Source organism: Triturus cristatus, chromosome 12 (genome assembly GCF_964204655.1).
Source record: "Triturus cristatus chromosome 12, aTriCri1.1, whole genome shotgun sequence".
Taxonomy (NCBI): domain Eukaryota; kingdom Metazoa; phylum Chordata; class Amphibia; order Caudata; family Salamandridae; genus Triturus; species Triturus cristatus.
The window spans coordinates 293,632,165-293,651,844 of record NC_140595.1 but is presented as its reverse complement, the minus strand read 5'-3'; the positions used below and the strand labels follow the sequence as shown (position 1 = coordinate 293,651,844).

The 19,680-nt window shown below is 45.1% G+C and overlaps 1 protein-coding gene and 1 pseudogene across 6 annotated transcripts in view; one reads left to right on the top strand and one right to left on the bottom strand.

Moving 5' to 3' along the window:
- NDRG4 (NDRG family member 4) overlaps positions 1–19,680 on the top strand; it is an 885,840-nt gene that overhangs the window by 549,337 nt on the left and 316,823 nt on the right. The window lies entirely within an intron of this gene.
- LOC146775899 (ADP-ribosylation factor-like protein 4C) lies at positions 12,115–12,693 on the bottom strand (annotated as a pseudogene).

The following is a 19,680-nucleotide window of genomic DNA, read 5'->3' as shown; positions in this document are numbered from 1 at the left end:
ATTTCGTCATTACTTATCGACCAGGGGCCCAGAACGGAAAAGCAGATGCCTTGTCTAGGATAGACACGGAAAATCAAAAGACACCTCTAGGAAATCAATCCATTATCCCAAGTGAGAAGATTATTGGAGCAATCACTTCAGTTGATCTTGAACAGGGTATCACTGACGCAATGGATGAAAAGACCTTGAAAGAGTGGGCGAAGGAGGAAGGAAGAGAAGTTCGTAATCAGTTGCCCTACTTCCAAGGAGCTCTGTATATTCCCACTAAAGAGTTGCAGCAACAGATCATCAAGGAATGCCATGATGCAAAGTTAGCAGGACATAAGGGAGAGGCAAAGACCAGAGAACTGATCCAGCGACACTACTGGTGGCCTGAAATGTCGAAGAGTATTGAGCAATATGTTAAGACTTGTGAGATCTGTGCTCAGGGAAAATCCGAAAGGCAGGCCCCAAAAGGCTTACTTATGCCCTTACCCACTCCACCTTATCCTTGGCACACAGTTACATTGGACCTCATAACTGACTTACCCCTTAGTCAGGGCTACAATACCATCTTAGTGGTAGTAGATTCCCTTTCTAAAATGGCTCATTTTACAGCTTTAAAGGGAGTGCCAACAGCTAAGCAGTTGGCGACTCATTTTAGTGCTCAAATAGTGAAAATACATGAAATCCCTAAAATAGTAATCACAGATAGGGGTCCACAGTTCATTTCCCACTTTTGGAAATCTTTCATGGAAGGGTTGGGTACAGAAGTCCGTTTTTCCACCAGTTACCACCCAGAAACTGACGGTCAAACCGAGAGGGTGAACCAGGAACTTGAACAATATCTGAGATTGTTTCTTTTGAAACAAGAAGGAGATTGGTCGGATTATTTGTGGGCAGCAGAGTTCGCCCATAATAATGCAAAGAATGTTTCCACTGGGTATTCCCCTTTCTTTATGAATTATGGAAGACATCCCAACTCGACCCTCAGGCAAACCGAGATCTCAGTTCCGGCGGTGGAGGAGATTGTAACACAGTTAGATCAGGTACATAAGAGGGCAATAGAAAATCTTGAACTAGCTAAAGAAAAATATAAGAGTTATGCAGACAGAAAGAGACGAGTAGGCCCCTCATTGGAAATAGGAGACAAGGTTTGGTTAAGTACTAAGAATTTGAGATTGAAAGGTAATCGGAAGTTTCAACCGAGATTTATTGGTTCATATCTGGTAGAGGAGAAAATTAATCCGGTGACTTACCGAGTTCAATTTCCACCAAAGTTGAAAAGACATCCAGTTTTCCACATATCCCTGTTGAAGAAGGCTCCAGAAGATCTGCGAAAAAACCTGCCTCCAAGGCCTCTTCAGCTAGAGACTGGTACTGAATTTGAAGTCAAGGAAATTCTAGACTCCAAAATACAAAAAGGGAAGTTATACTATTTGGTGGACTGGAAGGGTTATGGGCCCGAGGAAAGGTCTTGGGAACGAGAGGAAGATGTCCATGCTCCAAGATTAGTTAAGGCCTTTCATCTACGGTCACCAACTAAACCCCAGAGGAGAGAGCCTACCTTGTTGGAGGGTACTGTCAGGAACCCAAGATTACAGATAGGTTTAATTGCGCATCGAAGACTCAAAGTTTGTATACCCCGATCAATGGAAGGTACATGGGTGGAGCTGACTCGGAAATGGCGCCAGAAAAGGCCACCAGAACCGAGTAGCTGTTAGCGTTCTAGTGTTTGGGAGAGAACGCGCTGGAATCCTAGGTGAGGCTCGCGCTGCCTAGGAACTGCGCACTTCACCAAGAATTCTAGAGAGTCAGATGCGCATTCCAGTGTGCGCTGACTAGAAGATTTTTCAGCTTTCGCTTGAAGGCCTTTCAGAATCTACCCTGAAGGGCTTTCGGAAGTCAGTAGATACAAGTTCGAAATCCGAGTTCCATGAAGTAAAGTGACTTTTGAGGAGAACAGCAATCTTAGTTTGTGAAGATTTCGCACCGAGTCGTCAGGGAGAAGAAGCAGCGTCAACAGGAGCATCTGAAGGAAGAACAAGAAAAATGAAGCTAAGTTAACGAGTGTATATTTGTCATGTCAGAGAACTGAAGTAAATTACTGAAAGCAATAGAGTCTTAGAACTTACTGTGAGGAAAGTGGCTTTACTGTAGTTCTTCACAGAGGTAACGAGGAGTCGCGACAAGTCCTGAAAAAAATCGAAGAGAGAGTTGCAATATAGGTTAGAACTCTTGAGCAACTACAAATAATAGAACAAGATAAAACCATACTTACCACAGAAATAAGTCGTCGAACAGTAGCTAAGTACAGAGAATAAAACACCACCACGAAAAGAGAAGAAAGCATTAAGCACACAGATGAATAATTACCAAATGGAAAAGACCTCAAACTCAGTAAGTAGAATACCAAATTAAAATAGATAACATCTAGTTTAATAGGAAGCAGAAGTTCTTAACAGATAAATGTAACTATATTACAGGTGTGCAAAAAAGAAAGAAAAAGAAGCTGTGAATTAAGGCAGATACAAAGGAAGATAAAAATAGGAAAGTAAGTAAGAAGCTCAGAGAGAAAGATTTATATGAGGCAGAAAAACCTTGGGTTCTAGCTATTTCCTTTTAATTGCAGACGAAGAATATAGTGAAGGAAATAAAAGCACACACAGAAAAGAAATAGAAGAGAAGCAGAGTTCTGAAATTGGAATGGTAAGGAAATAAGGCAATAGGGGTTAAGAGATAAGAGAGGTTAAGAACTAAAAGTTTACGATAACAATAACTCTTGTCTACAGGTTATCTCTTCAGCAAAAGAAGTCTGCTGGACGGACTCCTGAAGGAAGCCGCAGAACAGTCTCTTCTCTCTTTTGTTATTTTATCCACTTTCCCCCTTTTCCCCAGATAGCCACTCTAGAGACTTGTCACACTAAGCTCTGGATTGCTGTCGGGGTGGATTTGGGAACTAGCATCTCTGTTCCTGTGTAAGTTTGAGTACCGTAATTAGAGTCTGACACTATAACTCACCATTATACCATGCACTGTAGTGTGACAAATAATATCATTTGAGAAGTTATAGCTGTTGTTATGAATGCTATGATTTCACATGCTAGAAGTGATGTTGTATGCAAGGGTATAAACAGTGCATGGAGAGACACGAATTATAGTTAATGTAGTGTTTGGAGGTACTAAACTTATAGTAATTTAAAGGTGGTGTGTCAATTATAAATGGAAGTTATAGTTATAACTTCACAATTTTTAATGTTTGTGTATTTAAAGTTGTGTTTGTATAGAAAGAAAATATAAGGTATTTCTAACTATAAATTATCCTTAACCTTTCTATTTTTCATTCTATGCTATTTGTTTTTCTTTAAATGTATTTCAAATCGTAGTGTGGAGTGCCATTGATTGCAGTGTCGTAAAGTGGAGTGTAGTACAGTGCAGTGAAGGAGAGTGTCATTGAGTCTAGTGTCGTAGAGTGGAGTATTGTAGCGTGAAATACAGTGGAGCTGAGTAGAGTAGAGTGTCGTAGCGTACAGTGGAGTAAAGTGTTATATAGTAGAGTGGTGTGGTGTGTCGTGAAGTGGAATGGGGAATTGTAGAGAAGAACGACGTGTTGTACAAATTAGTGGCATGTCAAACAGTAGAGCTGAGTGTTGTATAGTGGATTATGGTCTACTGGAATGTGGTGGAGTGAAGTGCCATCGAGTAAAGTGTTGTAGAGTAGCATAGAGAGTAGCAGAATGTTTAGAGTGTAGTGGCGTAGAGTGGAGTTCAGAGGGGTAGAGTGCCATATATAGTTCTGTGTTGTCGAGTGTAGTGTCGTGCAGTAGAGTGGTGGAGAGTCTTCTACAGTGTAGTGTTGTACAGTGAAGTATCATTATTTGTGAGAACACAGTGCACGGTAGAGTGGCAAGTTATAGTTAGTGTTGTCTGGTTAGCGAGCTGAAAAGAATGTGTAACAAGGTCCGCTACATAAAATAATTTGAAGGTGGTGGATAAATTGTAAATGAAAGTTATTACTATAACTTTTGAATTTTTAAATTTTGTGTAGTTTAAACTTGGTTTTTATAGGGAAAATATGTTTTCCTAACTATAACTAAGCTTTAACCTTTGTTTTTGCCATTGAATTTCAATGTCAATTATTATTTTATATAAAAAAGGGGTTTCATTTTGTAGAATCCAGTGCCGCAAGTGGAGAGTTGTTACATGGAGTGTCATACAGTACAGTGGAGGAGACAGTTGTAAAGACTATTGTAATAGAGTGGAGTATTGTACATTTGAATGGAGTATAGTAGAGTAGAGTGTAGTAATGTATCAGACAGTCAAGTAAAGTGTTATAATATAGTATAGTGGCATTGTGTCTCATATAGTGGAGTCAAGTATCGTAGACTGGAGCAGCGAGTTGTACAGTGGAATAGCGTGTTGAGCAGTAGAGTATGGTATCGTAGACTGTCAAAGAGTAGAGTAGAGGGTTTTAGAGTGGAGTAGGGTGAAGTAGAATGTCATAGAGTAGAATACGGTCAAGTGGAGTGTCAAAGAGTGCAGTGGAGGAGAGTGTCGTAGAGTGGAGCGCTGTGTGATCTAGTGGAGTGGCATACCGTAGAGATAATTTAAGTGGCATGTTCTTGAGTGTCATACAGTGTAGTACAGAGGCGTAGAGTGCATGGGCATAGAGTGGTGTAGAGTATCATGGAGTGGCATAGAGTGTAGTACAGTGTTGTAGAGTGGAGTTGCATACAGTAGAGTACAATATCGGACAGTGGAGGTGGGTATAGTGGGGTATAGTTCAGTGGCGTAAAGTGGGATGAAGTGGAGTACACTGGAGTGGGATACTGTAGAGTGTAGTAAAGTGTCACAGAGTGGAGTGGCGTGTCATACACTGTAGTGGCATGAAGTGCAGTAGAGTGGAGTGGCATAGCATTCAGTTGATTAAAGAGTCCTAAATTGGAGTACTGTGTGGTACAGTAGAGTGTAGTGGGGTGTAATACAGTATTGGAAAGTGATGTAGACTACAGTAAAGTAGATTGGCATACAGTCTAGTTCATTTTTGTAGTGTGGAGTGGTGTACAGTGGAGTAGAGTGGAGTACTGTCAGATTAGAGTGCAGTAAAGTGGAGTGCAGTAGCATACTAAGAGTTGCATACCATTTTGTATAGTGGACTAGAGTATCATAGAGTGTAGTAGAGTAGAGTATTGTACAGTGGCATACAGTATAGTGCAGTGGAGTGAAGGGGTATAGACAAGAGTAATGTGGCAGAGAGTGGCATACAGTGTAGTAGAGTGTTGTAGAGTGGAGTTGCATAGAGTACAGTTGTGTGTGTATTGTAAAGTGGATTGTTGTTTAATAGCGCAGAGTGGGGTAAAGTCTCGTACAGTGGAGTAGAGTTGAGGGGAGTGGTGTAATGTAATGTGGAGCAAAGTACAACAGAGTGTATTGGTGTGTTGTAGAGTAGAGTGGCATGGATTTGAGCATAGCGCAGGTAGTTGCTGATATAGATAGGAGTGGGGTCTCGTACACTAGAATGAGTGCTGTGTCATATGGAAAAGTGTTGTATAGTGGAATAGAGTATTGTACATTGGAGTTATTGGCATATAGTGGAGTATAAAGTTGGACAGTGGAGTGTACAAGGATAGAGTGGAGTAGAATGTCGTATAGTTCCATGAAGTGTGGCAGACTATTATAGAGTGGAGTTATACAGAGTGGAGGAGAGTGCCATACAATGGAGCAGCGTGGAGTGGCATACACTGTAGTGGTGTAGAGTGGATTACCGTAAAGTGGAATAGAATACAGTGGAATACTATATAGCGGAAGGTAGAAGAGTGGAATAGCATAGAGTGGAGCGCTGTACAGTGGAGTGGTGTAAAGTGGGGTAGAGTACAGTGGATTCGCGTAGAGTAGGGTGGTGTACATTGAAGTGGCACAGCATAGATTCCAGGAAACTGTTATAAATTAGAGTGGCGTCTCATACAGTAGAGTGGAGTGCTGTGTCGTACTGTGTTGGAAACTGTCATAGAGTTGAGTAGAGTGTTGTACAATTGAGTGTATTGGCATAAAGTCAAATGCAACTTTGCACAGTGGACTGTACAGGGATAGAGTGGAATAGAGTCTAGTAGAGTGGCATAGAGTGTAGTAGAGTTTTGTAGAGTGGAGTTGTATAGAGTGGAGGAGAGTACATTGGAGTGGCATAGAGTGGAGTAGCATACAGTGGCGTGGCATAAAGTGAAAGAGCATGAAGTGGAGGAGTGTAGGCTGGCGTGACGTACAATGGAGTGGCATAGAGTATAATAGCATTTAATGTAGCAGCCTACAATGGAGTGGCATAAAGTGTAATAGCATATAGTGTAGTAGAATACAGTGGAGTGGCTTGGAGTGAAGTAGTGTAGACTGGAGTGGTGTACAGTGAAGTGGGGTAGAGTGAATTGGTATATAGTGGAGTGGCGTGGAGTGGTGTGCAGTGAAGTGGTGGGGACTGGAGTGGGGTAGAGTGGAGTAGCATATAGTGGAATGGCAGACAGTGGAATAGTGTAGAGTAGAGTGGTGTACAGTAGAGTGGCATAGACTTGAATAGCAGACTGGACAAGCGTATAATGCATTAGGGTAGGCTGGAGTGGCATACACTGGAATGGGGTAGAGTGTAAAAGCATACAGTAGAATGGCATAAAGTGAAGTGGTGTTCAATGGAACAGCATAGAATGAAGTGGGGTAGAGTGGAGTGGCATAGAGTGGGGTAAATTGGAGTAACATACAGTGGAGTGGCATACAGTGGAATAGCATAGAGTGGCATACAGTAAAATGGCATAGAGTGGAATAGCATAAACTGGAGTAGCATATAGTGGAGAGGCATACAGTGGAGTGGCTTACACTGAAGAGGTGTAGAGTGGAGTTGAATACAGTGTAAAATCTTAGAGTGGACTGGTGTAGATTTGATTTGTGTAAAGAGTAATAACGTAGAGACGAGTGGTGTACAGAAGAGTGTTGTACAGTGGAGTGCATAAAGTGTAATAGTGAAAAGTGGAGCAGCGTAAAGTGAAGTGTCATATTTTTTTGTGTAAACCTTGATAATGATATAACCGGTGATAGTATTTACCCTAGCATAACATTCATTATCAACATTTTCAGAGTGGATAACTGTGTGTCCATTGAGGGGGGTGCCGGTCTTCGTGTATGGGGAAGGCCTAGATGCATGCTTGTTTGGGGATGTCGGGGGGCCTTATGGAATAACCGTTCCCCGGGAGCGAGTGTTGGATCTATGCTGTCTGTGTGTGATGGTGCGAGGGGGCGATCCATACCTACAACTGTACTGGGGAGATATAACTCGGGGAGAAGGGGGTGAGGGATAATGGACCTCGTAGGTCCATTATCAGCGAGCGTTGGTTTCCCATCAGCGCTAGCGGGGTGATCTACTCAGGGCGGTCGAGGTGGTGGCCTAGTATAGGGGGGGGGGGTCTTGTGACAGTCGGGGTGTATTCGGACCTGACTCCATCTGGGTGGCTTGTGGAGTCTCCACCAGGGCGGCCTGTGTTTGTACAAAGTTATGGAGGAGCAGCGACCATTCCATTGATATGGGGTTTTGTCACGTGCCGCGCGCCTCTTCCTGTCTGATGATGTCCTCCTCGGATGCGCCCCACTTCTTCACTTCCCCCCACCATGCGGCTATTGGGGGACCGTCCAGTGAGCGCCAGTACATTGCAATGCTTCGCTTTGCGAGGAGTATAGCTAGTAATGCAAATCGGGTCTCTACCTTTCTCTGCTTGTGTTGCTTAAAGATACTTAGGGCACATGCCTCCCATGTGGTGAGTCCCGCCAGGCCTTTGACCGTCTGTAGTGTTGTGTGCACGGTTGTCCAGAGTGCTTGCAGTGTGGGTCCAGAACATGTGGATTAATGGGGCTTCAGGGGTGTGGCAGCGGGGGCAGTCAAACTGTGTCGCTGGGAAGAAGCGCTTAAGTAGCGCCGGCGTGAGGTATGCGCGGTGCAGAATGGTAAATTGGATATTTTTGAACCTTTGATAGCAGGACACTTATTTGTGGTGCTCTAGTGCTGTGAACCATTCTTTGTCATGGAGAGCCCGGCCGATTTCCTCCTCCCAGTGGAGTCGCAGACGTGTTAGGGGTGCTCGTGTAAGTTCCATGATGGATTTATAGATCCATGTGATGAGGTGTTTCCCTGTCCCCATGTTTAGGAGCGTATGCAATATGGGGTGTGTCTTGGGTTGTCTGTCCGTGAGGTCCTACGTCTGTCTGCAGTTGGCCACCAGTTGTCAATGTAAGAGGAACTGGCCGGCAGGAAGCTTTCTTCAGTCAACCCTGCGAACGACATCAGCTGACCTTCAGTGAACAGGGCTTCTATCTCGGTGAGTGCGTGCTCTGTCCACACTTGCAGTTCCCCGGTGGCATAGTACCCCTTCCCCTTGGGGAGGCTCGCTAGCGGCAATAACAGGTAGTATATGGGCATCGCCTTGGATAGACGGTGGATTCGTAGGATGCAGGATCTGGCCGCTTTGATCAGTAGGGGGTACGCCGAGTTGGGCTTGGACCCCGGGAGGAGCATCCGAGTCAGTTTAGAAATTGACATAGCTCCTGTTAGTGTTTCTGTTTCCCCCAGGTTTCGGCTCGCTGTCCATCCCGATAGCCATTGCAGTTGTGCTGCGAGGAAGTAAGCCTCAAAGGACAGGGCTCCCAGTCCCCCCCCCGTCTCGTGGCAGCTGCAGTGTTGTCAGGACTACTCTACGGCGGCCCTTCCCCCAGATCAGCGCGGTCAGTAACGAGTCTAGCTTTTGAAAAAAGGTAAAGTGAAGTGTCATATAATGGAGTGGTGTAAACTGGAGTGGTGTACAGTGGCATGGGGTAGAGTATATTAGCGTACAGTGGAGTGGCGTACATTGGAGTGGAGACCAATTGAATAGCATAGAATGAAGTGGTGTAGAGTGGAGTGCAATGCACTAGAGTGGCGTACAGTGGAGTACCATACAGTAGAGAGGCATACAGTAGAATAGAGTACAGTGGAGTGTTTTAGAGTGAAGTTGCATATAGTGGAATAGAGTACAATGAGTGGCATACAGTGGAATAGCACAGAGTGGATTAACATCCAGTGGAGTACTGTACAATGGAGTGGCGTAGTGTGTAGGTGTGTACAGTGTAAGCGTGCAGTGTAGTGGCGTACAGTGGCATTGTGTACAGTGTAATAGCCTAGAATGGAGTCTGGGACAGTGGAGAGGCATAGAGTGGAGTGGCATTGAGTGGAATAACTTATAGCGGAGTGGCTATGGATGCATGTGAAATTTAGCAGTAATGTAGATTATGGTGTGCAGAGTAGCACAAAACAGCGAATTGCGCTGCCTTGCATTCCTCTGGATTTACCAATCAACGCAGGGCCAAGCATGGTTGCCTTGTAAATCTGACTTGGGTATTGTGTTGCCCATGCAACACCATCCGTGACGCAAGGGTAGCGCAATTCAATAACACAGCTAGGCCTTAGTTATATTTTGGGCCCTGGTATACTGTGATATCTTTGCAGTATTCTGTGGTACATGACGATGACATGCCAGTACATAATTGGGTAATGGCTGTTATTAGAGAATGAAAAGGCAGTCATATTGTTTTGACTGCACTTTGGCTGGGTTCATTGTTAGAACCTAAGATATAGATAGGTAAATAATAGGTCCCTACCTATTACCACTTAATTAAAGTGGTAATAGGTAGGGAAAGGTATTTATATTTATAATAAATTTCTAAATGTGCTTACAGCCATGTACCAAGTTGGTTTCACAAACGTTTTAGAAATTCTGCGAAATGAACACAGTGACAGATCTCACTGAGCTTAAATGCCTTATAACTTAAACAAATACTTACTCTACTTAACTTCAGAACCCAAAGAGCATAATCTCTCAACCATAATGTATACTTTTGCCAAATTTCATGTAAATCCATTCAGCTGTTTTCATGCTACATCAAATACAATAGTCAATGGAGAATTCATTGCTGGAAAAATGTGTTTTGAGACCCTCTTCTATCTTTGCAACCCCTCAATGATTCACCACAAAAATTTACATTCTCTCAAAAGAGATTTGTGGGGATTTGTCAGACGTGTGGAAAGGTATTAGGGGGCTAATATCCAAGACATTCCTATCTTTGGGAATGCTACTATAACTAACGAGTGGCAATCAGATTTAATGTGATTTCTTTCTAACTATTGTATTTGTAATGCATTTGTTTATAGGTTTACATAATCATGTGACTATAAATGTGTCTTATAGTTGTTCATTTAGTAATTCTGAAACTTTACATAGGCAGTCTGGTTTCTTTTTGGGGCTTCTTTGCTATTTTTAGTAGGATTGAGCTACATATGAAGCTCACAGTGAATGAGAGCCAATCATTGTTATTATAAAAATGAAGACTATTTTTTTTCCTAATGGACAGTTATCATGTCCTCCATATAGTAGTTTGTATAGCTCACTGCTAGGTCACTTTTCCATTTTGTTTCACAGGAGTACATAAAGAAAATGTTTTTGTTTGGCTTATAGGCAGATTTTATTTTGTGAGTCAGAGAGCATGCAAAGAAAATGTATGTAGATTAAGATGTTTTGTATTAGTTATGTAGTTGTTTATAGGTTTCCATTAGCATGTGAACATACATGGGTCTTTCAGTTGTTCATGTAGTAAATCTGAAACTTTAAATTTGCAGTCTAGTTTATTTGTAGGGCTTCCTTGCTACTTTTGGTAGTATTGTGCTACAAGATATCACAAAGATGTTGGCCCCTATAATTGCATAACCACTTCATAACTTCACTTGCAATAACAAGAAGAATCATCTACATAGTCTAATGTACATTATGTGAAATTTCAGTACAATCCGTTCAGTCGTTTTGCCTCTACGTGAAACACAAAAGTCTCTGTAAAATGCATTGGATTTCAAGCCTGTTTTGGAACCACCCTTTTTTCTTTGCACCCCCTTGACCAAATGCGCAGAACTTTTAATCCTTAGACAATGTAATCGGTGAAACAGGTCTGCAAAATTCCACAGAGACTCGTAAAAAAGGAGCAGAGTTATTAAAGGGCAAAAATCCAATAAATTCCTATCTCTTGTGACCCTAACTGTATTTATTTTTATTTATTTATTTTAAAGGTTTTATATAGCGCTGGCTTGACCCGGAGGTATCAGAGCGCTTTACATGAGTATCAGACCATAGTTGCAGGTTACATCGTTACAAAGGGTTACACAGTTATTAGAGCATGGTAACATAGTTACATGTAAGGTCGAGACCAACAAGAAGGACATATACGTAAGGGAAAAAGCAGGCAAGGGGAGAGATTCAGGGGAGGGGGTAGGAGCAGGGGAAGTAGACAGTGAAAGGAGGAGGGAAAGAGGAGGGGAGGGTGAGAGACACAGCATGGAAAGAGGAGGGGAGGGTGACAGGACACAAACCGGTAGACGAGCCAAAGCTGCGTCCAAAGTCCGGTAAACTGTGATCCCAGGGGGTGTGGTATAATTTCCCTATCTCTGTTGCGAGAGGTTCCCTATACGCAGTGGACTCTCTCAGAGGGGTCTCTGAGACTCCAAGGCCTACATACTGGATCCTTCCCCAAAAAGGGGAGAGGGAGTGCTTTGGCAAGGGGTGCCATACCATACCTCAACTGTGAGTGGCTCCCTTGGCGCTGTGGACTCTCTCAGCGGGTTCGCTGAGACTCCAGAGTATAAATATTGGATCTTTCCCCAACAAGGGGAGAAGGAGTGCTTAGTCACAGGGCACAAAAGGGCAGGGGGCTAGGCGGTGTAGCATGCAAGGGGAGAGATTCAGGGGAGAGGGGATGGGAGCAAAGGAAGTAGACAAAGAAAGAGAGTACTAAATGGGAACAAACAGCATCAATTTGGGGGACAGACTGCTTTCTCTCTGTCGCCATGGGGGATGGTCCAATGGAGAGAAGCTTCCATTGACGTGTGGTTTCAGTAACAGTCCTCATATAGGGAATATAACAGGTCTACAGTAAAACCCCCAGGCATGCATTCAGTTCTGCCATGCTCAAATCACCACTTCTGCAGGTCCAACCGAAAGAAGGATATGGAAGAAGGACCCAAAATTGAGTTGGCTGGTGGGTTTGTTCATGTCACAGTTCTCTCCGGTCTTTTAAGCACCCATGTCGCTACAGCTTCTTCTTCTGTTTCTGCGACTTCCTCCTCTTCAGGATCATCTCGTAGAGTTTGTCCATGCATTCGGTCAGGCCCTCGCCGATGATGGCGCAGGCTGGCTGCACGTGGTAAGCAGTGGAGGCTGCCAGCTCCTGCAAGGCCAGCTGTCTCTCGATCTCCAGCACGGGCAACGAGCGGGGCAGATCCTGCTAGTTTGCAATGACCAGCAATGGTGTGCCCTGGTTCTCAGCAAATTTGGTCACCTTGTGCAGCTCTGTCCTGGCCTCCTCCAGCCGGTCTGCGTCCACCGAGTCCACCACGTAGATGATGCCATCTGTGCAGCGGCTGTAGGACTTCCAGAGGGGGCGCAACTTTTCCTGGCCCCCCACATCCCAGAAGTGGTAGCTGATGCCCTTGGCGGTGCCATTGCTCAACTTGATCTTCTCGGTGTTGAAGCCAATGGTGGGCACAGTGTTGACGAACTCGTTGAATTTGAGTCTGTAGAGTACAGTGGTCTTCCCAGCCGAGTCTAGGCCAAGCATGACGATGTGCAAGGACTGGAAGGCTGACATGTTGGACGAGAGGTTCCCCATGGCTCCAGGTGGGCGCCAATCTAGCTGTCCAATGGGTTCCTCTTGTGCGAGTCGACGCTGTGCGCTTTTCCAGCGTCCTGCAGCTATCCTTGGACGTCCGTTCCTCCTGACAGGGGGCAGCCGCGCTTCTCCACAACACCCAGTAGTAAGGGGAGGGTGGCAGGCAGCCAAGGGGGACACCTTGGCTCTCCGCAGCAGACCCAGGCACAGAAGCGCTGCGGCATTACTAGTGGACATCCGACATCAGAAACCCGGCAAGAACGGACGAGGGTCAGCCTTCTCCATCAGAGACGGAGACACCTCTCCCCCGCCACCATCTGAAAAATGCAGCGACCAGAAAATCGATTGGTTTCACTCGCCAGGCGCTGCTGGGTTTGGCAACACTCAGCAATCATTAACTCCTTCCTGCCCTGGCCACGGTGCCACCACTGACTTAGTGCAGCTCCGGGGCTGTGGTCCTGCGGTTCAAGCCGCTGACGCCCACCCTACCTCTACGAGCCAGGGCTGGCGGAGCAGCGGGCGCGACAGGTGAGAAAAATGCAGCCCGCTCTGGGGTCCAAGAGACAGTCAGTGTCCATCTCAGTCGGGAAAAGAGAAGACAGTGGTCAGCAAGAAGGTAGATAGATGTTCGGGGTGGGGGTCCTTCCCAGATCCCAGCTGAAAACATTGCCCGCCTTTTTATATTCCTCCTAGTGCCTTCTGGAAGGTCACTGCTCCAGACGCCGCCGAGCGTATCTCTCGGTTTCTCTGGGTGTCTCGAGGGTCCTCCGGTGATCGGCGTCTGTCTCTTCCAGTAGACTGCAGCAGTGGCACCTCGCTCTACGGTGAAATGTCCCTGGCGAGCGCCATTTTGAGGTCAGGCGCGCCGTATCCCGCGTGAAAAAGCTATCAGAGTTTGTTTAATTGTGGGCTAAATTTGGGTACCCTCCATTCCTCTGAATTCCCTTTCAGATCGCCGGATATTAACTCCGCTCACCGCCTCAAAGTCCCTGCTGCGTGTCAGATGTTAGGTTCGGGACTCTCTCCTCATCGGCGCCGTCACCCACGAGCACCCGACGGGTTCACCAGGCGAGGCTGAGTCTGACGAGTGTTGTCGCGGTCACTCCGCAGGTACCGGGGGATCATTGGGTAATTCTTAGATTGTAAGGTCAGGCTCTCCCGGCCGGGTACGCCTACAGAAGAGGTCCGGTGGGGGAGGGGCCGGAGCCTGAGTCTTCGCTTTTGTGACTCGCTTTACCGTAGTTGAGGTTAACACCGAAGGGCTCAGAATGTTCGCAGTATACCCGGGGGGGCTTCCAGCATGATTTTGTGGGCGGCTGGCAGTTTTTCGACAGCTTGTTGCAGGATATTTTTTGGTCGTGGCGGAGCGCTATATATATATACCTAGAGTGATATATATATATATATATATATATATCACTCTAGGTGCCTTCCGGCACCGGAAAAGAGAGACGGACACCTTCTTCTTTAGCTGATACTGCAGCCGCAGTAACGTTTTATTAGTTCATCTGTTTGGTGCAAAGGTCGAGAAGACGCGTTTCGGCCAACTGGGTGGCCTTGCTCACATGAGCGCTTCGCAAGAGAGTGACGTATTTATTTACAAATGGATACTGAATAATAGTCGTGATTGGTTACTATCTCGTGGCTAAGTAATAGATATAGTAAACATACCCGAAAAAATTCATCGTCCAGATATATACTTTTCATTGGTGTCTTTAGCATGTTTTAAATAAACGTACAAATACATTTGTTTCATTCTTTTTCGTGACAGGGAAAACAAGGAAAATAAGACAAAGCGAGCATTAAGTTCATACCACATTGATTCCGCCAATGGATGTTACACACTTTAAGCTAGATCATCTAATAATAACACTGAAATGAACAGTGACAAATTCCTCTGCACTAATGCTATTTGTAATTATAAGCTTTTAAATAGCAAAGCATGAAACATTGCCTATTTATATTAGGCTTTCAGTGCCCACATTATATTGAAAACGGAATTTGATTCAAAGTGCAAATACTTCACCTGTAACATATTGTGTCCCTGACCACTTACTAGCCCACATGTCATAAAATCATGCAAAGCAGTACACAATCTTATATCAACCTATCCAGACTAATCTATATGCGATAGGCAATGTTGAGTAACCTTAAAGTGCTCAAAAGTGTTTAGTGCGTAGTTTTTAACTAAATAATAAACTAGAAAAAAATATAAACAATTTATCGAAGTGAGGGCAGCGGGTATATCTTCAGCCCGTTTAACCATGAATATACATATGTTTGCATTAACGGCTGTGATCAGGACATAGGTAAGAAGCAAATAACCACAAATTTTTATTGAGAGACAAAACTCCACCTTGGTTAAAATTAACCTAAGCAGGATGTTACTCCAACTAGTGGATTCTGTTATAGCTGGGAGCAATCAGAGAAAATGATATAGATCTTCACATAAATTAAGGCCCCTTGGGGCTTTAGAGTCCAATTCTACTATGTATTTTGTTTCCAGTTGCCTCAATTGTTTTTCACGGTTACCACCTCGTTTATTTGCTGGAACATTGTCTATAACATAATATTGGAGCACATTCAGTTTGTTATCATGTTCCAATTTGATGTGACGGGCCACAGGGTATGCGGGATCAGAGTTTACTATGGCACGCAAGTGCTGTAGAATACGTACATACACCTGTAGCTTGGTGCTACCCACATAGCGTAATCCACAAACACATTGTAGAATATACACGGCATAGTCCGTACGACTCATGTAGTGCCCTCTGATGTTGATGGAAAGATCTGAGAAAGGGGTACAGTAAGATTTGGTGTTCACACCAAATTTACAAGCCCTGCATGTGCTGCACTTGTAGAAACCCTTTTTGGGGGATAACCATGTGTTTTTGGTGTCTAATTCGGGACTAGTTTTGACTAAATCACTTCGCATAGAATGTGCCTTGCGATAGGTGAAATTCGGCTGTGTTGGCAATGTGAGAAAGCACTGTGTCAGTTAAGACAATAGGCCATTGTGAATTAATGATGGTTCGAATCACATTAGCTTGCCTACTATAGGTGGAAACAAATCTACATGTTGTTTTGTCTGTATTGACACCCTTGTTGTCACTGGAGTTAGAACTCCTTGAACCCATGGTATTGGACTCAGGGCCAGGTTTAGTCAATAACAACATTTGTCTATCTTTGCTGTTGGCCTTCCTTAAAGCCTTATCTAGTTTATTGGCTTGGTATCCTCTTTGCAGAAACCTGTCTCTAGCTGATTCTTGAGCTATTGATAATTTTTCATCATTACTACAGGCTCTACGAATTCTCAAGAATTCCCCATAGGGGAGACTAGATATAGTGTGATGAGGGTGAAAGCTAGTGGCGTGTAGAAGGGTATTGCCAGCCGTTGGTTTGCTGTATAAACATGTCTCTATTGAATCATTATGTATATAAATAGTGAGATCCAGAAAATTCACTGTCACAGGGTCTATATGAGCGTTGAAATTCAAATTCAAATCATTACAGTTGATCTCTTCAATTAAATCTTGGGCCTGCAGAGATGTACCTTTCCAAACTATGAATATATCATCGATATATCTCCACATTGATACAACATGCCTGTCAAATAATTCTCTGTGGGAGTCCCTGAGGACATGCTCCTCCCACCAGCTCACATGTAAACATGCGTAGCTGGGAGAGAAGCATGCCATCATCGCCACACCCTGTCTCTGTCTGTAGATCTGCCCATCAAACATAAACATGTTATTATACAGACACCAATGTATCATTTTGTGTAGGATTTCATTATGTCTATACATCGAGATGCAGAGTTTTTTTAAGAAATGATCAATAGCAGACAGTCCATCGAGATGCCTAATGCTGGTATATAAAGACGTGATGTCTAGTGTCAACAACATATATTCCCTGGATGGAATTCAATTTGAGCAGAAAAACCTTTGTGTCCCTAATATAGGTAGGCAAACCAGCAACATGTTCCTGTAAATAATGATCCACATAGCGTGAAGTGTTCTCAAAAATACTCTCTTTAGCTGAAATAATAGGACGACCCGGAACTGGATCAACTTGTTTATGTATTTTTGGAATGAGATAAAACGTAGGCAAAACAGGGAATTCTTTGTATAAAAAGTTCAATTCATCTTTGGTGATAAGGCCCTCTCGTTTCACACACACACACACACACACACACACACACACACACACATACATATATGTTTTCTGCAACCAGCGATGGGCACCTCCTCTCCCATTCTGGAGGGCTAATTTCCCCGATGATGGTCCCGTCTCCACCCCCCTCATCGGCTCTCTTTCTGGTGCAGCTGGCACTTCTTTGAACCAGGACACATTTCTGGTGACTGTGCATTGTCCTTGCTGTGCCGTGACTATAGTGCCATTTATCTTGATAACTTTCCAGACATCCAGTTCATAAGGGCTCCTGAACTTCCAGCCGGGGAACCTATCATTGACGATTACCCCATCACCCACTCTCAGAAAGGGGTGCTGTGCTTTCCGGTGTGCACTCGCCTTCTGGTTGGTGACTTCCTGTCTGGCTTGAGTATCTTCACTGTCTAGGTCCGCTGGGCTTCCATAACATCAGATGAGCTGGGGCGCAGTTGATAGTGCTGAGAGGGGTCTTCCGATAGGCATTCAAGAACCTGTGTAGACATCTCTCTGCCTCCTCCCCCCGTTCCACTCCTATCAGGAGAGCATAATTTAGCGCCTACATACATCTTTTTTCTTTCTCATTTGCCTGTAGACACTGCAGGGTGATCTTCCTGGGTTTGATGGCAAGGGAGGCAAGGTATTCTTGGAACTTGTGCCCCTTAAATGGCGGGCTTTTGCCGGAAGACCTAACAGCGCAAAAGTTTTATCTAACACAGCCTTGACATATGGAAAAGCAAAAGAATGCACCACCTCCATGATGGGAACCTTTGAGTGTAAGTCAACCAACAGCACCGTGCATCAGCCATCGGGGAAGCTTCCGAAGTCGATGCAGACTTTAGTCCAGGGTTGCAAGGCTTCGTTCTTCTGTCAGGAGGGGTGCGGGTAGCTGGCCTCCACCCGTTTTGGCACATGAGTCACAGTTGCGCATTGCTTCATCGATGAAAGCATCCATCCCAGGGAACCATACTTTGCTGCAAAGCCTGGCTTTGGCCTTCACTGTCCCTTGATGCCCTAGGTGAGCTAAACCGATCACCATGCCCCACAGGTCTTTGGGAACTGCAATCAATTGGCCTCACAGCCGTAGTCCGTGCTGACCCTCGCCTAGCTCAGACCGGACTATCCACAGTTTTTCTCTCGTGAGCTGATCCTCTGTTGTTAGTGACCGGGATCCTTCAAGGAAATGTTGCCAATGCTTTTGTGCCAGTGCCTCTTTGGTTCAGCCAGGTTCTCATCATGCCTTTTCACCTGACTAAGTTCCTCTACGGTCAATGCCTTGGGGCAGGCACTCTGAACATCCCATCCGAATTAACTCTTTGGTGAGCTCCTCCTCCCGGAGTGGGTTTAGGGTCTTTTCTGGCAGGTAGTCAGCCAGGTTGTTGGCTCCAGAGCGGTACACAATGTCAAATGTATATGCATGCAGTTGTACTGCCCATCTTTCGATCCTGGGGGAAGCCAGTCGGGTTGTGCCCATAAACAGGGGAAGGAGAGCCTTGTGGTCTATCACTACTCTGAATTCTTGCCCGCAGAGGTAAAGGTGGAAGTGCTAGCAGGCCCACCTGATAGCCAGAGCATCCCGCTCGATCTGTGCATACTCCATTTCTGTCGCCAACAGGGCCCTGCTGGTATATGCTAGTGGTGTTCACTCTCTCTTAGTGCCTTCCTGCATGAGCACTGACCCTAAACCAACTGGGCTGGCATTGACAATTAGCTCTGTCTTTTTCTTTGGATGGAGGTACACCATGATGACCTTGTCCATGAGGTTGTCCTGGATTGCTGTAAAAGCTTTGATAGCCTCATGGTTCCAGTCCCAGAATGTTACGGCACGCATGAAGGCCCTGAGGGGCTCCGAAAGGGTGGCCAGGTTGGGAATAAAACACCTTCAATAAGTGGCCATCCCAAGGAAATTGCGGACTTCTGATGGGTTTCTGGGGATGGGCGCGGTTTGTATGGCCAGGGCGTTATTTGGATCAACACGCAGTCCTTCCCGGTAGAATATGTATTTTAAAAATCTCAGTGAAGTCCTGATAAAAAGAACATTTGTTCTTGTTCAGTGTCAGACCTCTGTCAGACAGGCGCTTCAGCATGCCTCTGAGGCAATTGTGGTGCTTTTCAAGGCTGTTCAAGAAGATGAGGATATCACCACTGAGATTGATGACTCCTAACAGTCCAGATGAGGTCTCTTTGATGGCGTTGTGGTGGAGTGAGGCGCATTACCTGTCTCCCCCTTTTCCTTCAGTCTCTTTTGTTCATTTAATTTAATTTTTGTCTCTATTTTTGTATTTGCTGTAGCTGATCTGGCCCCCAGGTGTGTGTCCTTCCCTGCATACATTTCAGTGCCTTTTAGTCTCTGTATGTCCCCTGTGTGCTGTAATCACATTTGGCAATGTTTGCCCACTCTGCTGGACTGCCAGACATGGGCAAGGGGAGAAATGGTGAATGCCAAGCAGTCTTGCAGCGTCTACACAGCTGAAAGGCCACCCGCTGCTCCTGGGCTGGACTGCTGCCGAGGGCCTTGAGTGATTGAGCGTCTCTGTGGAGCGGAACTCATCAGCAATGTAAAGGAGGAGGCCCGTGTCAGGCACCGCCTCTCCCGCTGCAGGCTTACCGCGTGGCTGCAATGGAGCGGCAAGATACCCCGGCTGACTGCCAGGGCTGCCGGGACAGGAGCAGCTCACTCGCGCAATAAACAGACCACACCGTGTCTTTAGCGTAAAAGGCCATTTATTAGGACCAGGCTGCACAACATAAACAATAACCAAACATTATCTGAATAAACTTTCCCACAACACTCTACCATCCTTCACTCCTTTCACCCAC